Source organism: Panthera leo, chromosome B1 (genome assembly GCF_018350215.1).
Source record: "Panthera leo isolate Ple1 chromosome B1, P.leo_Ple1_pat1.1, whole genome shotgun sequence".
In the NCBI taxonomy this organism is placed as follows: Eukaryota; Metazoa; Chordata; class Mammalia; order Carnivora; family Felidae; genus Panthera; species Panthera leo.
This window is the reverse complement of record NC_056682.1, coordinates 183,893,859-183,906,794: the sequence shown is the minus strand read 5'-3', so window position 1 is coordinate 183,906,794 and position 12,936 is coordinate 183,893,859. Positions and strand designations below refer to the sequence as shown.

At 50.5% G+C, this 12,936-nt stretch overlaps 1 long non-coding RNA gene across 1 annotated transcript; it reads right to left on the bottom strand.

Moving 5' to 3' along the window:
* Nucleotides 1-1,041: 1,041 nt before the first annotated feature.
* LOC122217204 lies at nt 1,042-5,106 on the bottom strand. The gene is made up of 4 exons (XR_006201342.1): nt 5,059-5,106; nt 4,280-4,482; nt 2,085-2,288; nt 1,042-1,228 (listed from the first exon to the last, which is right to left on the bottom strand). It is a non-coding gene; the product is annotated as an uncharacterized LOC122217204 (long non-coding RNA).
* Between the last annotated feature and the right edge of the window lie 7,830 nt (nt 5,107-12,936).

Here is a 12,936-nt window from a genome sequence, read left to right as displayed (position 1 = left end):
AAAACTAGCCCCAGTCAGTATAGAAGTCAGGGCGGGGAGCAGATCTTGTGCTAGTTGACCATGGACTTCTAGATCGTATCCCTGACCGCATCCCAAAGGGCTTACTGAATTATTTATTCTGGTGTTCTCCCCAGAAAGACTTTTGTGAGTAAAAATAATCTCTATCTTCTGACAACTACTTCTAGTACCAAGAATTTTGAATTTCGTGAAAGGGCAAGAGAAAGGAGCGATACTTTCCGATGGAAGCATGCAGGAAGGCTTCCTGGAGGAAGTGACATTTGAACCAAGACATGATGGAACGCCTTTGAGAAGGATAGTTGCTAATGTCAAAACTAATGACTTAAAATACGTTTGCCCTTCTAATCCCTTAACCCAGTTTCTCGGGCTGCTGTTCCATCCCTGTACGTCATCCCCTCACCCTTAACCAGAGAACTGGAATAAAGGAGTTAACATGAGTTCTTTTTCTGGTTAGTTATTAGGAGGGGATAAGAAGCCAAGTCCCCATCTACCTATTCAGGGCATATAGAACAAGAAAAAAAAAACAAAACCTATTGGCCCTACAGGTTCAACTGTTCCCCAAATATTGTCTGTGCAGCATTGGCTTTTGTTTGGCAAGTATTTGTTGTTATTGTTTTCACATGGATCTAGACTAATCTTGGCACTTAAATGTCCCCCTGGCCTCACAGAATAAGATGCCTGGAACTGATCATCAAAACAAGCCAAGGAGTGCAAAGAGATTCCTCAGCAATTACTACATTATTTTCTTCTTTGTGTCAAATATGAGTTAGGTGAGAGAACTCATTTATCTCTTACTACGCTACAAGAGACAGAGGCAGTTTTTCTCACAGGATTCAGGGCTAAAGTGGACTGTCTTCTGAACTTCCCTGTGACATTTACCTGAAAATTCACCAAAAAAATCTTCCTTTGGAGAGATCATTCCCAGAAATTAAAAAAAAAAAAAAAGAGTGCTGGTCCACTTGGAAGTTAGGACTCCTTCAGTTGTAAGATACAACCATCCAACTAACAGGGGCTTAAGCAAAGTGGGGGCTTTTAGCTGTTTATATAACAGAAAAGCCCAGGGTAGTTGGGCTTCAGTCATGGCTGGATCCAGGTGCCCAGATGATGTGGTATGAGGTTTTATTCCTCTTTAGCACTCAGCTCTGCTCTTCGTGTCAGACAAGCTCTCCCCACCAGAGGCTTCCGCCTAAATTCTGCCAGCTTGACAATCCTAGGGAAACAAGACAAGATAGAGCCATGGCAATGGAATGCCCATTTCATAGTGAAATAAGTAAAAAAGGGGGAAAAAGGCAGGTGGCAGGGGGCTGGCAAAGAGCAGTGGGTAGGCCTATGTTAAGTGACTTTGGGTTAGCAGGCCTGATTTTCGAACCAGTTGCATTGACTATTGGTAGACAAAATAATGTCTCAAGACCCCAAACATTCCTTCCTTCAATTCATCTGGGGGTCCAGTACTTGGTGATGCTCGCGAATGTTCCTGTCAACAGGGCTGCTGGTTGACCACGGGCAGCCTGGTAAGCAGGCAGTTGTCCATCAAGACTGGAAGAAAGAAGTTTGAAAGCCAAGGGAGAAGTCAGGAACTTGGCCTGTGTGAAGCACCGTGAAGGGAGGAGGGGAGGGGAGAAACCTCGGCAATTTGTTTTTAATATTTTGCTTGTTCTGGATACCATGAAAGCTGCGTATATTGGCTTCTGACTAATGAAAACAGAGGGGAAGCCAGGCTGGAAACCTGGCCATGTTTCCGTGCACAATTAGGTTTGTTTGTTTAGGTCTCTTTTTATTTGTTTTCAGATGACTCAGATACGAGTACTGCAGGCGTTTCAAAGAGAAGTGTTCTTATGTGTATTTTGGGTCTAGGGCTTTACCAAGTGCAGAAAGCCTTGGCTCCCTGAGGTTATTTTCCTATCCAAGGGTTTTTCAAACTTTCAAGTGGGGCTGGAAGAATGCCGTTGTGAGCCAGGTTATTTTTCTTCGCAGACCCCAGCTTGGGGTTGCACGGGGGACAGGGCTCACAAACATATAAACACAAAAGTCCCCAAACAAGGCACAAGGGCACTCATTGTGCTGACCTCTCACACCATCTCCCCTTGATGGCTTTACCATCTGCGTTCTCCAGTCCTCTCTGGAAACCTCTTCATGAGTCGGCCTCCTTCTCTCCAGACGACCCAATCCAGAGATGGATTCTCTTTTCCAATTTCTCTGTATCTGTCTATACACTGTTCAGCTCTGAAAACTCTTCCCTTTCATTGCCACAGTTTAGAGTCTGAAGCTTCCTGTGAAATGCAGGGAGATTTACAATCTGAGAACCTGCCAAGCCCCTGGCTGAGTTCCTTTGCCTAAGGGGAGTGGCTCCCCGGGGGATTGTCTGCTCCCGGTCAACTGACCCCCAAGATCAGGAAGGGACTTGAGGAGGGCCTTGGGAGGGGCTGGGCAGTAATCTTCTCCTTCCTAGATGAGCAAGATGCAAATCAGGCAATGGTGAAGACCATTCCAGCCTCCCTTCTTGGAGGCTTATTTCCAGTAGCCCTGCCTCTATGTGATGAGTCAGAGGACAGAGATGCCCGAAGTGGTCCTGATTGTTTTCAAACAGTAAGGATGTATGTAGTCACTGGGAGCAGGTTCTTGAGCTTCCTGGAAGCTGGGCCCCAGCCTGAGTCTCCCACAGTCTCCCCTGCTCAGCTGTCCCTGTTAAATGAAGGACATTGGCCAACATTCTGGTTGGAGAATTACTTGTATACTTGAGTGCTCTTCTCCCTCTCAAGAGGGCTATAAACTGTCCCACTTTTAAGACTCTCCTCTTTCAGGGGTGCCTGGGTGGCTCAGTCAGTTGAGCATCAAGACTCTTGATTTTGGATCAGGTCATGGTCTCAGCGTTTGTGCGATCGAGCCCGGCGTCGGGCTCTGTGTTGACAGTGAGGAGGCTGCTTGGGATTCTCTGTCGCTCTCTCTCTCTCTGCCCCTCCCCTGCTCTCTCTCTGTCTCTCTCTCTCTCTCTCTCAAAAATGAATTAATAAACATTAAAAAAGAAAGACCCTCCTCTTTCAGTGTTTGAACTTTGAAATCTCCTGAAACTCATAGCAGAAAGATTCATTCTGTCGAAATGCACACATTTCAGGAATTTCTCCTCCAAACCACTGTCTTCCAGAGCTATATCGTGGGTCAAACGAAAATTCTACCTAGTCCCCTGCACCTGCTTTAGCTACACTACTGCACCATGACAGGTGACAATGGGAACAAGCGCCCTGTGTCCTCGCGGACCCTGAGACAAGGACTGCGTGCAAGTAGTTTAGTCAGAAGGCGAGCCCAGGAAGCACAAGAGGGAGAGGGGAAGTGACTCTGGGCACCTGCAACTCAGTCCTGCTCAGGACTCTCTGAGAGACTGGGTGGAATACGCCTCAGATTGTCCCACTGTCAGGCAAGGAAGCCATCCCTGGTTGTTAGAATTTGCTCCCGGAGGGGTAACTCCCTGACACTTCCAAGCACACTCCCGCAGCCAGAGAACGTCCTCAGGCTGAGACAGACATGAAGCCCTAAGCCAGCGTGGAACTCTCTGGAGGCCACTTCCGGGGTAGCTTGAGGGGATACGGAAAGGGCATCTTTCAGGTACACCTACTGTACCCTGAGATGACAAAAGGAAGGGCACAGTCCTCCGAAAGAGACTGGACTGTTTTCACTCCGCTGTGTTTGCTAAGACAGGGAAGTAAGTGGACCACCATCATGGGCGATTAGCAAGAGTTGAAATGGTAAGAGCTGAAAAGCAAAAGGTTTTGTTTCGATTCTCAGTTTATCTATTTATTTAGCAAATAGGAACATACTGCCTACTTGCCTCAGGTTCTGCGCTAGGTGCTGAGGTCCTGCAAGGAAGGAACCAGGCTCTGTCTCTGCCTCAGGAGACCACAGGCTGGTGGGGGTTGTGGACAAGAAAAGAGCTCAAGGCAAGGACCTGTGACAGTACGGTTTTAGCGGGAGGGGCCCCTCATCTAGGCTTCCAGGATGGGGGTGTCTCTTCCTTAAGAAGGAAGGGGAAGAGTGTTCCAGTGAGAAGGAACAGAAGGTGAGAATGTCTGGAGGCACCAGCACAGACGTACAAAGACTCAGGACCGTTTCCTAGTAGGTGGTGAGAGGGAATAGTACCTGATAAAACTGATGCCAAAACACCAGGTCACATAGGACCTTGTCACCCGCATTACAGTGTCTACGTCATGTACCAGAGAGATGAGAAATGGCTTCTTCTTCTTCTTACTATCATTTAATTAACACTCACTTATTTGTCTCATTGCTTCTTGAATCCCACCTCTTCCTTCTGAATTCCACTTCCTTCTTCCTGAAGACTGACTTTTAATAGCTTTTCACCGGTGTTTGTGAGTGGTAAACTCTCTCAGTCAAGGGCAGATCCAGTTTTCAGAGGGCCTGAAGCTTATGCAATTTTGATTCTTCTTTAGGGAAAAACAATGCAAACGATGAACACTAAATGAAGAGTGAAAGTAAACACTGATGACAAGGAAAGAAATCTCAACAAATAAAACAAATATTATAAAATCCCCCAGAACTAGTATTAAAGACATCAATTCACTATAATTTTTTCCAGCTTCTCCTCATGTTGGTGGCATTGGAATGACCATGAGCCCTTTGGAGACTGGACGAGAAGGGAAAAGCCTTGGCCTACATTTCATATGGGTTTCATGGGATGTATTAGATGGTTTGCAGTCATTCCTTGTATAGTTCAGTTATTGCTGGGTACACCAGATTATGGAATGGCTTCCAGAAATACTCCTACCCTCCACATGCTGCCTTGCCTGGCACATAACAAAAAAATCCTACAGTGCTCAACACCAAAAATATGTGGATGGTAGGGACACAAGGTTTAAGATGTATAGAGCCATCTACAATTTTCTAGTCTGCAGGAAGTTCTTCTAATATCAGAAATGTAAAAATGTAAGTGGAAGATTCATTCTTATTCAAAATGGAAGCTTTCTTTCATCAACAATATACTTGAGAATGCAGTGAATACAATTATAAACACACTATGTATTTACAGCTCACACGTGAGAGAAGTTTCATCAAGGTCTTTCCAAGGTTGACAACAATCCTAAATATTGATGCGCCATTACCAAAAAAGAGAGAAAGCCGAAAGAAAGAGTTTTAATGATCAGTAACAGAAAATAAATTTGATTAACCATGTTAGAAAACAAACTGTATTATCTTTCTCTTTTGTGTCTGGAAAATGATATTACAAAATCATCACATGAAGAGGTGATTAAAGGATATGTAGCTAAAAATGGAGTAAGTCTCAATGCAATATGGTATCCTGGATTGGATCCTGGAGAAGAGAGAAGACATAAGTGGAAAAACTGGTGACATCTGTGAATAAATTGGCAGATACGATCACATGATTATTGATGATGTACAAGGACCCCATCAAAACAGGTATTTGAATTTTCAGATATCCAAAGGCTAAAGCCAAAGCCGCTGAAAAGCATATATTTGGCCATAGGGCCAAATATGGAGGCCAAACTTTAACTTAGTTCCATTCCTTGAGAAAACCCAGGCCCCTACCATTAGGGACCTTTCAGGGTCTAATGACCACTCCCAGGGCTGCATGGCATCATCTAATGTGCTAACCATCTCGTTTCTGGGTGGTCTTCATTTTTGATGCAGGGCCATTTGCCCTTCTTTCTTGCAAACTCAGTTACGTACCTAAATTTCTACGTGCTTATACTCTCTGAAAGTTTCCAACTTTGTTAGCTCACCAAGTTGCCGGGCTGGTTTTCAGCAGGAGAGTGGTGTGGTGAACTTAGCATTTTAGGAGGGGATTCTGGCTTCAGTGTGGAGAATGGATTTAAGGTGTGGGGCAAAATAGAGACAGAAGGAAGACAGATCCTATGGAATTCAGTTGCAGAGATGACAGAGGGCAACCTGAATGAGAGGAATAGTAGCGGAGAGGGAAAGACAGCTACACTGTGGGGAGGGGGAGACTGAAGTCAGGAAAACTAATAAGAGAGACGAGGTGATGATCTACGCAAGGAATGACACGATCCTGAAGTAATGTTGCACGAGAGTGCTAAAAATCAAGGACTCTGCTGTCAGCAAGACCCTTCTGGGGTCTTTGTCACTTATTAGCTATATGACCCCGAGCAAATGAATTCTCAAGGCCTCAGTCCCTTCCTAGTTCCACCAGATCGTTAAGAGAATTAGATGAGACCATGCGTGCACAATGCTTAGAGCAGTACCTGGCACGTAATAAGCACCCACTAAATTGTCACTGAGCCATGGCAGTGAGAAAAGGATTCTAGGCAGTAAGGTAGAATCCGATGAAATCAACAGAATGCAGGACCCATTGGATGGTAGGAGGGGTGAATAAGAGAGAGGAAGGAGTTAAAAATGTCTCCTGGATTTCTGTGGAAGGACCCCTTTGGGGAGCATGCAGTCTTGGACTTGCAGAGCTGGTGGTATCTCTCCTCGTCCGCATGGAGGCAACCAGAACCCGGCTGCACAAATATGGAGCCAGAGCAAGGATCTGAGCTGGAGACAGACTGGTGTAGAGCTGGAGCCCCGGGGCGCGGGGGGCTGGGTGGGTGTGTGGGGATCACAGCTCTGAGGTGAGTATGTAAGAATGAAAAGAAAAGAAAACCAAGTTGAAGCCCTGCTGCTGGCGAACGAAATGTAGCCAGCAAGGCAATTGAGGTAGACTGGGTTCAAGGTCATAAGAAAAGCAGAGGGAGCATCCCAGGAAATTCAAGGGAGAGAAAATTGGCAGGAAAGCATGGTCAGCAGCGCTCAATGCTGTGGAGCCTTCAAAAGGGGTCTGAGCACTGGGCTTTGGGTTGTGGGGTGAGGAGGTCACAGGGGACCTCAGGGTTAACCTCAGGGACGTGGTAACCCAGGGTGGCGATGAGGTTAGCAGGCAGAGTGTTCTGGAGAAACAGGGACCAGGAGAGGTTGTTGTGAAGGGGAGGAGGGAGTCGCGCAGTAGTGGGAACTAACGAGGAGAAGCAACTGGAAGGGAATTAAGATGCCAGAAAGAGATCTGGGCAGAGAAGCGCGGGCCTGACGTCCAGGAGAGGACCCGGTACCTGGCAGGGCCCTTGCCCACCGTGCCCAGAGTGGGGGAGCGGGCCCGCAGCGGTGTTGGGAAGCCCGAGTGGCCGGTGGCGCTAGGCTGAAAACCAGTGGGGACAGTCTCCAGTGTGAGTGTCTGTGGACAGAGGAGGGCGGGTGACGGAGAAGCGCAATAATGACTCCTGCTTGGGGGCACCCACCCTTGCGCCGGGCACGGAGCCAAGCCTGCGCCAGTGTCTTCACTGCGGCCCTTTTCACCCGTGAGCACCTGAGGCCCCGGGAGCTTAAGGACCAGCGGAAACCGGCGGGGGCGGGGAGGGGGGGGGCCTTAACCGGCCCACCGAGGCTCCCCTCGATCCCCACGCCCCACCGACGGGCGGGCGACACGGTGGACCCGCTGGGAAGACACGGGGATGCGGCCCCAAAAGGGAGGGTGGCCGCGAGCGGTTGTGAAGGCGGCTGCGGCCCAGGCCCAGCGCGGAGCCCGACACCCGAGCGGGATCGGCGCTGAAGCGCCCGGCGCCCCGGCCCCGAGGGCACCCGCAGCCGCTTCAGAGCCGCAGGGGCCCGCGGAGCGTCCCCAGGAGGGGGCAGCAGCGCCCCGCGGATAGACGCCGCCTCGGCTCGCGGGCCTGCCCCCCCCCCCCCCAGGGCCCCGCGGCTTCCAGGGAAGGGGGTCCCAGGGGACCCCCCCCCCCCCATCCCCGGTGGCCACACTGACAGAGCACTGTCCCGGGACCTGTGTTGTGTTTGTCGTCCCCCCCGCCACCCCCCTCCCCCCCCCCCCCCCCCCCCAAGGCCCAGGGCTTCCCTCCTGGGCCTCACACCCTTGGGAACGGCCACCCCGGCCCTGAGCCTGAACTCTGCGCGGGGCGAGCGCCCAGTAAATGAGAGCCCTAGTGGCTCTCCTTCTCTTCTCCTCTTTCCCTGGGCCCCTCTCGGTTCCTGGACCCTCAGACTGCAGATTTACCCCCGCTGGTTCTCAGCCTAGCCCCACCGGGCACTCTGGCTTCCCAACACCGCTGCGGGCCCTCTCCCCCACTCTGGGCACGGTGGGCAAGGGCCCTGCCAGGTACCGGGTCCTCTCCTGGACGTCAGGCCCGCGCTTCTCTGCCCATTGCTCTTGTTAGCGTCTTACGTTCCTTCCAGTTGCTTCTCCTTATTAGCTCCCACTATCGCGTGACTCCTTCTCCCCACCCCCGGCCAAGCCTCTCCAGGCTGGCTCCCCGGGTGCAGCGGAGCCACGTCCTCGCGCTCAGGCTGCTCTCCACTCGGCAGGACAGGAGTGGGGTGACTTTCGGCTCCGCCAGGAAGGCCCCGGGGGTGGTGAGAACAGCCCCGGGGCGGTTCCTCAGGGGCTCACCCACCAGGGGCCCGTCCCCAGGCCATAGGAGTCCAGCTCAGGCCTGGCCTCTGGTGTCCCAAGAACTCAAAGGAGCCGGTTGCACAAATATAACTAACCCAGCACGTATCAGATGTGAAGGGAAAATAGAGGATCATTATTTTGCTTAAAAGTAATCTGGTCTTTCTCCTCTGAACCCCACCCACTAGTTAGTGGGATGGGAAGGAAAAGCTAAACGTCCAATCCAGTTAAATTCTGAGCTGATATTTAAAACCCTTCCGATAATGCTCCGTCTTTAGGAAGAACACTCAGTGTCTCTGCTAGTCCCTGCCCCCGCTGTCCCCCACCCTAGAGGCTTGGGAATACGGAGCCAGGAAGCTTTTGCCTTTCATGGCACCAGGGGGGCAGTGGGTTCTTTGGTTCCACAGAAGCCCTGGGATGTGCGCTGTGCACTGGTCTTCAGGAGAAGGTTTTTTTTGTTTGTTTGTTTTTTGTTTTGCCTGGGTCATACTTGACCTCCTGGACTCCAGTACTGAAAGTGTGGCTTGCTTTTCCAGCCCAGGCAATGTTCTGGTGACAGACTGGTGCCTCGGCCTCAGCTGGGCAGCCACCCTAAGCTCTTTCCATTGGTTCTCCAGTCTGTTCCCCCCGAGGTCCACTCCTCAGACATGGCTGTATCACAACAGCAGCCCCGTTGGGGGGCCCATTGTCTCCCACCTTGGCGTCTGCCCCCCATGGGACTGAAGATGTGCCCAGGGAAGTTGAACTTCAGGCCTCCCCCAGGCTGACCACATGAAGCTCCTTTTCTGTGGCTGTGCCCTGGGTCCTAGTGGGGTGCCTTCTGAAGTGGCTTCCACCCAGTCCCAAGGGTGGCACCTCTCACATCCCCTCCGTCTTCAGGCCTAGGGATGGGAACAGCAGGGCCATTGTGCTGACTGCTTGGCTATTCACACTCTGTCCCCTTCCTCCTCTTTTAAAAAGATTTTCAGGTACAGAAAAAGGGTGGGCTCTCCCTTTACTTCGATTTCCTCCTTTCTAACTCTTGTAGGCCCGAACCAACCGGCTTTGGTATCTTACTCTGCAAAGGGAAGGACTCTGAGCTCTAGGCTTTGTCTGGAGATACTGAGGGAGGAGGAAGAATTTGGAAAATCCCTTCTCAAGATAATAGTCTGGCTGCTAAAGGTTAGAACTTTCTGCAGAATCCTATTTTGAATGACCCAAACGAACTATTACCTGGGTATCTCTCTTAGAATTCCTTCCCAAGTCAATGTGAATCTGCACGCACAGGTTTCCCGACCCCACTACCACCCCCCCCCCCCACCCGACCCCTGTGCAACTGTGCCTCCTCCTACAGGCAGACGGATATCTAGGGTAGACCTGGGAGAGTGGGAACCAGAAGGGAAAAGCCTGTGAGTGCTTAGAGCGGGATCCCCCTTTCCCTCTCTTGCAGCCTAAAGAACTCTGTTCTCATCAGGTCCAACTTACTTAGCTTTTCTTTTTCTCTTACTGTTCTATAAATCCCAGGTCTCTGTCCCTTTCGCCCCTTCCCCCAGATGCGCTTGTCAGCATCATCTCTCCTCTGAGACACGAGGTGAAGAGGTTTTTGTATCCTACCTGCTCTCATCGCCCCAAAGCACGCCCTGTCCCCCCACCCCCTGCAGCGCCACCTCCATTCTGCCCCTTTAGGCAGAGCCCACACCTGGGGCAGATCGGAGAGTTACCATTCTTCTGATACACAGGACACGTTTTCCCACCTCTACGCTGACACATGCGCTGTGCCCTGGCCTGGGCTTTCCCACCATCTAGCCTCTTTTGCAAGGCACATCTCGGTATATCATCTCCTGTGTGAGGCTTTCCTGCCTCTGCTCAGTCGATGTGGGCTCTCCCTTCTCCGAGGGCCTGAACCTCTTTGAATTCTTCATGTCCTACCCTGGATTTATAGCTATGCTTGTATTTCTCTCCCGACGGCACTGAAATCTCTCAGCAGGCAGGAACTGTGTATCGCTTGCCTATGTATCTTCCACGAGGCTGTGAGTTAAACTATGAGGCTCTTATATAAATTGACGAGTTGAATATGATTATCACCAGCAGTCGCCCTGGACTACATTCTAACGTTGGCTTAAATCATATCGACTCACACAAATGATTTCATTTCTTTGGCCTCAGTTTCCTTATTTGTTAAATAATTGAGTGGGTTTCCATGATGCCTTAGATCCCCTCCATCTCCGACGCTCTGTAATTCTACCCGTCCTGTCTTGGGGCATGTGTGCATGTGCAGGTGTGTGTGTGTGTGTGTGTGTGTGTGTGTGTGTGTGCGTGTGAGGGGGGGGGCAGGGATCACTAACGGGAGACCAGGTGGAATTAGTGTATGACACAGGCTTTAGATTACGACCAACTTGGGTCCAAATCCAGGCTCAGGCACCCACTTGTTGGGCGATGCTACTTTCTCTGAGTTAAACGGAAAATGAGGATATTTACTGAGTGCCTACTGAGTGCACACACTGGGTGGGTAGCTGGGGACTTGGAGTAAATACGACGTGTCCCCTCTCTGTGGGAGGCCAGAGTCCATAAAAAGGAGACAAACCTGCAGACAAGTAAGTGTAATCAAGTGTCAAAGTTCTCCGTGAGAGAATGTCTGGGACACGATGGGGCCACAAAGGAAGGAGAGGTAGATCAGCAGATTCCAAGGATGAGTTAGCTGGGAACGGCCCAAGGAGAGTTTCCCCTGAAGACACGAGACCAGAAAGGAGCGCTCCTGGTAGAGGGAGAGAAACAAGTGATGCCAGATCCGTTCCTGCCGTCACAAATCTTCTTTGGCCCAGGCTGGTGAGGCCTAGGAATGTTGGGTCCTGAACGCGTTCCCCAAGGGGTGGTCTCAGCTGACATTTGGACCACTGGCCTGGGCCCTAAACTTGCTGGTCTTACTCCAAGCCCTGCTCCCTTTCCTTGTGGCTGATGAGTCATCTCCAGTCCCCGAGGTGGCCTCTGGAGCTTCTGTTTCTCCTCAGTGGCCTCTGCCCACCTAATCTTCTTCCAGGGAACAGCAGTGCTCCAGAAAAGGTAACCAGTTCCATAAGAAGTGACACCCCCTCAGCCCTCACCCCCACCCCCCTGTACAGATCCAGGCGTGGGGGGCGGGGGGTGTTTTCTGCACTGAATCCATAAGAGTTTCTATCAAGGGATAGCCTGAAAAATAGCACCAGCCAGAGGAAGCTGTTCAAACACCATCCATTTTGACACTTGGCAGGATTAGCAAAGCACCTCTTCCCTCGGAGAGTGGGAAAGTTTCCAGAATTAGTCTGCCGGCAGAAAGGGAGGCCGAGCAAACAGGCATATTGTTTTCTCATAGCTGTCTCTCTTGTTAATGTTTGGTCGGCCAGCCGTGCATTTTTGCAGTGTTACATAGGCTTACGTTCAGCTTTCATCAGAGAACAATTAGGACGAGTGTGGGGGGGAGGCCAGAGGGTCAGGGACAACAGATGGGTCTCCACTTAAGCAGGTTAGAAGTTCATTGCTCCAGAGGAAGAAGATCCATCTTTGGCCGGGGGGCTGAGGAGTTGGGCAGAAAGAGGCAGAATGGAAAGAAGGCGAGGGCCTCTCTTTTCTGAAATATCCCTGTGGGACAAGTCTCTGTATCTTAGGCAGTTGATTTAGTTTTCCGTGAAGAAGCATCGGCAGCCGTGTCAGCATGAAGAAGCCAGAGGCCTGATGCCATACTAAAATAGCGGCATCGCTGCGTTTTCCAGCTGAGGGATTACTCCTTGGTGAGCCAGAGAGCTTTGGAACATCATTTGGAAGCAAAACCACATTTTTTTTCCAAAAAAAAAAAAAAAATTTTTTTTTTTGAAAGGAAATTTTGCATGCGGTGAAGTTAGGGCTTAACTCTTGAGGGGAAGCAGCACAGGGATGGCCATCGGTGGAGGGAGAGTTTGCTTCTGGTAAGCTGAGGTGCCTGTGAGGGGCAGAGGGTTCCAGAAGAGTTGCTTAACTGGAAGAAAGTACTGGCGTGTTGGTAGAAAAAAACCAAAGGCAGAAAGGGGATTGCACAAGTTAGCCTTTGCTGCATAACATACCACCCCAACCTCAGGGGCTATGCACAACCATCATTTTATTTACTCATGGTTCTGGAGGTCAGCAGTTTGGTCGAGGCTCAGTTGGGTGATTCTTCTGCTCATCTCCCCTAGGGGCATCTGGCTACAGTCATTTTGCAGCTCAAAATGGGGTTGGTAGTCTAAGATGGCCGTACTTACTTTTCTAGCAATTGCTACTGCTTGTTAGCTGGGCCCTGCATCCCCAGAGATCGGTCTCAGCTTCGTCACATGGTGGCTGGGTTCCAAAAGCAGCAAGAGAGAGGAAAAGGCTCAATGCACAATCATTTTTCCAGACTCTGCTTATGTTACATTTGCTGTCCCATCAGCAAAAGCAAGTTGCATGGCCAAGCCCCGAGTCAGTGTGGGAGGGGATGACACCAGGGTGTGGATGTAGGGAGGGAACCCTGGCTCCACTGGGAGCCATTACTG